A 4834-nucleotide genomic window follows, 5' to 3' on the forward strand; every position below is an offset into this window, starting at 1 on the left:
GATTAGGAACTTCACACCCCATACAGCCCCCAATCAAGCAGCCAGGTGGAGAGAATGAATCATTTGATTAAGCAGCAAATCATAAGACTGGGGCAGGAAGTTAATCTACCCTGGCCCCAAGCTCTCCCACTAGCATTATTGCAAATTCGAACTAAACTCCGAGCTAAAGGAATGCTGAATCCTTTTGAAATGCCTTATAGAAGACCATATGGAATACAAAGGGAATGTCCAGTATGTCCACCTACATGGTGGCATTAAGCAAACAGCTCAGAGAAATTGAGAAAAATGTGGCTGGAACTCGGAGCAGGGAGTTAGATAGCCTGGGGATGATGTATATGTTAAGTCTCTTACAGAAAAGACTTCTGAACCACAGTGGGAGAGACCACTGCAAGTACTTCTCACCACCTTCACTGCAATCAAAATCAAGGAGCAGAATGCCTGGATCCATCACTCTCGGGTGAAGAAAGCCCTAGAAATCCCTTGGAGAGTGATACCAGAAGAGAATGAACTGAGACTAAAACTTACTCGGGCAAAACGAGTATATTGCGGTCGGGAGTAGTTCATACTTTAGTTTACAGAATTGTTTTGTATGTAATTGTAACTGAAGTTTTAGAACTAAAGAGTACCTCTATCCAAAGCAATGCTGAATGGCCTTGGTCCCAGGCTTTTAATCAGTATACTAGATCCATGGGAGAACCTTCTGAGATAAAAGATTTAAACGTATCTACTGTAGTAATCCACGAGAATTAGGTAAAAACATCCTTTGAGGGCTGGACAATGTGGTTACAAAGAAAGGCATATCTCAGGAGCAGAATAAGAAAAGATCCAACTGGCATATTTGAGACAGGATTAGGAGTTTTAAAGAGAATTGATTCAGAAATACTGACGAATAAACTGGCCACTGCAGCAGGTAGCCTAACAAAATTGAAGCAGCCTTTACAGTCATCTCTATTGGCATTAGGAACTAGCCAGTGGCAGATTTCAAAAGTACTGCCAAAGTAAGGAAGTATGAAGAGGCCAGGGACCAAGACCACAAGTTAATAGTAGAAGCACTTAGTACAGTTCAAGATAATGTGTCTTTAGCTTTCAGTTGTATACAAGCACAGTTATAGATGCAAACAACAGCAGCTCTGATTATACAGGAAAGGGGTGAAGGTAATTTTCTGGCTGAAATAAATTTGGAGAATTGTTTGGGATAATGCAACAGATTTTGAAAGGAAGTTTCAATCCTGGTGGACGATGGTGAATTTCACCTATGATCCTGCTACAAATGTGGCCACTGCCTTTGTGCTTATCATACGTAATGCCACTGTTTATGTTATCCATCCCATCAATGCACCAGGATTAAACCATGAAAAAACAATACTCTATCCTTCAGAACATAGAATGTGGGCACGAAAGATGAATGAAAAGTGGCAAACAGTAAACTTAGAATCCTGCATTACTAGAAAACAGATGAGATTCATTTGTGAAAGCAATACTATCAATGCCCAAGATGTGTGTCTAGACACTGAACAGAGTATTTGCCACTTTGAAATTCATCCAGTCACTGACCAGAAAACTGTGCTCGTATATACTGGAAAAGGGTGTGTATGCCTGAGAACTGCCTGTCCTGCTGTAAAATTGATAGCAATGATGTTATTTTGTCTAATCGAAATAATTCTAATTTCTTTATTTGTAATTTTGTTAAGATTATTGGGTGTGATTTTTCGTATTCAGCCCCAGTGACATCCCACCAGCTGGTTAAAACCAATTACACAGTGTATCACAGATTATCACCTACCCCTATTGGGATGGACCTTACATTAGTAAAACAATTAATTAAGCACCAAGATCTTCTGGAAATCTTGAAAGAAATCCAGGAATGTAGAAAGAAAACCTTAATTACTGTCCAACACGATACAAAAGAAATAACTAGAATTCTGCAAAGAATACAACAAAATGCAGATCATCACTGGTGGGATGTGGTCTTTAGGTGGTCACCAACTACAAATAGAATCCTTAGTAAGTTGTCATCCTACTGTAGTTTTGTTAATATTAGTTAGAATAAGTTTAGGATTATCCATTATCAAACGTACATGGTAAAGCACTAAAGTACACTTGTTGTCATAGGAATTTGTAAGAAGTAAAAGAATTTACTTCCTCCATTTAGGAAAGGGGGGAATGAAGCAAAGTGAAAATTTTCCAGGATAGAAATCCATTTTAATTTAGATGAAATGGGCATTTTTGAGTTGAGTCTGTGGTTAGAAATCATAGTTATTTAGCCAGACTGCAAGGCCTAAACTCAGTGAAGTTACTTCAGCGAAGGACAGAGATAAAGGGGAGGAGACAGAAGATGATAGAGAGAGACAGGGACTGCTGTAAGGGCAAGTCGACCTGACCTCAGAATTCTTCCTGATAAAAAGGAACTGGTGGTAAAAGTCACAAGAAACCCATAAAAATGAATATGTATGAACCTATTGTGAAACTGTATGCATATGTATTTGAGAGGAGGATAAAAGGAGATGTGAAGTTCCCAGAGGTACACATGCCTTTTGAGGAGAGTTTTCTCCGCATGCGTCTGGTGCCGTAAATAAACATACCGAGCTTTACAACTTTCATAAAGTTGTGAGGTTTCTTCTTTTCTCCGCAAAACATGTGTGTGGGATATCACATCTGATACCTGCCACCTGGAGTGGTGTGTGGGATGAAAACTGGGAAACAACAGTGAAGCTCTGTGAAGAGAGGTTTGGGTGGAAGCGAGATAGGGCAAGGAGAAGGAGAAAATGGGAACTAACCAGAGCAAAGAAGTTCCTCGGGCTAGCCCCTTGGGGTTCATCTTGGCCCACTGGAAGGAAGTCACCAGTAGGGAGAGTTCTGAGAATAAAAAAGAGCTACTCCAATATTGGCCGCGCTCGTGGCTATTATACAGGTTAGAGGATGGAGTGAAGTGGCCACCCACTGGAACTTTAGATACCTTACTGCAGTTAATGTTGTTTTTAAGACGGGAAGGTAAATGGGATGAGGTTTCGTATGCTGATATGTTTTTTGTTTTAAGAAATCACCAAGAATGGCAAAGAGACTGTGGGATCAGACCTCCCTTGGACCCACTGGTGTTAGCCCTTGAAAAGGAAAACAAGGCAAAGAGGGCGCAAATCAAACGTTGTTGTTCAGCATGCAGTATAGGACAACAGTGTATGAGATCAGACAAGGTTTATCATTCTGAGGGACAAGAACGAGATACATTTAATTTGATGAAAGCTCTTCCTCAGAGAAGGGAGGTTGAGGATGAGGATAAAGAGGAAGAGGACTTCCCCAAAAAGGAGGGGGACTCGGGCTGTGAAGGTACATCCACTAGAACCCACTCCCCTGACAGTTCAGTTGCATCTAGAACTAGGTTGCAAGCAGTGTTACAGGCCCCTCTGAGAGAGGCAATGGGGCCAGAAGGAGGGAGATTAATGATTAAAGTGCCATTTACCACTCTTGATTTGGAGGCATGGGAAAGGATTGCTAGGAATTATCGTATTGATCCGATACTTACTTCCAAATGTCTACAATATGTTATCAAGCAACACAATCCAGATTGGGCTGACATCCAGTTACTACTGGATGCTTTCACTGAAACAGAAAAACAGCTGATCTTCAAGTAAGCAGGGACTTTGGAAGAGGATTACTGCAAGAGCAAGCGGTTAGCAGAAGTAAAGAAATTAGCAGATTATCAAGAGTGGATAGCAACAGGGGTGGAAAGAGCTATTCCAAAAACCATAAATTGGTCTTCTTTATATTCCCTTAAGCAGGGGTCTTCCGAGACTTCGTCCGAGTTTCTAGAGCATTTAAAGGATGCTATGTGTCGTCACACATTATTGGATCGGGGGTCTGAGATAGAGATGAATCAGTTAGTTGATTCATTTTTGGGTCAGTCTGCTGGAGATATTAGACGTAAACCTCAGAAAATTTGGGAGCTGGAGGGGAGAAATCTCAAAGTCTTGCTAGATGAGGCCTGGAGGGTATTTAATAACCGGGAAGAAGGATATAAACAGGGAATGAAAAAGTTGGTGGCAGTGGTACAGGAGGAAAGGCAAAGAAAACGCAATCAGGGACCATCCAGAAAAGGACCACCTTGGGCGGAGCAGGAACCAGTGTGCAATCTGCAAAAGAACTGGTCACTGGAAAGATCAATGCCCAGAACAGAGACGAGGTGACCAACAAGTGGCTGCACATGTACAAAACAACTGAGGAGGACCCGGGGATTCTACCCCAGCGGATCCACTGGTTATAACAATGAGGCTGGGGGAAGAAGGGAAAAGGGTGGAATCTTTGGTTGATACAGGGGCCACATATTCAGTTTTAAATAGAGCTTTAGTACCTGTGGAAAATTATTATATTGTAGTGCAGGGGGCAACTGGCCAGTCTGAAAGGGCATATTTTTGCAAACCTATGAGGTATAAATTGGGAAAACAATGGGATATTCATAAGTTTTTGTATATGCCCAATTTGCCAAAGGCACTTTTAGGCAGAGATTTATTGGAGCAGTTACAAGCAACCATTACATTCAAAAATGGAGAGGTTACTCTGAAGGTGAATGATCAAAAGTACATAGAGGTATTAAGTTTAACCTTAACAGCTATTGAAATTGAGGAGGAAATTGATGAAGAGATACTAAGTCAAGTATTTCCCAGGGTATGGGCCTCTGATGTACCAGGGAGGGTGAAAAATGCCTCTCCCATAGTAATTAAGCTTAAGGAAGGGACACAACCAGTGAGAATTAAGCAGTACTCCCTAAAGAAAGAAGACAGGGAAGGAATCAGCCTAATAATTGAAAATTTTCTGTGGTTAGGGTTATTGAAAGAATGCC

Source organism: Zonotrichia albicollis, chromosome W (genome assembly GCF_047830755.1).
Source record: "Zonotrichia albicollis isolate bZonAlb1 chromosome W, bZonAlb1.hap1, whole genome shotgun sequence".
NCBI classification, from domain to species: domain Eukaryota; kingdom Metazoa; phylum Chordata; class Aves; order Passeriformes; family Passerellidae; genus Zonotrichia; species Zonotrichia albicollis.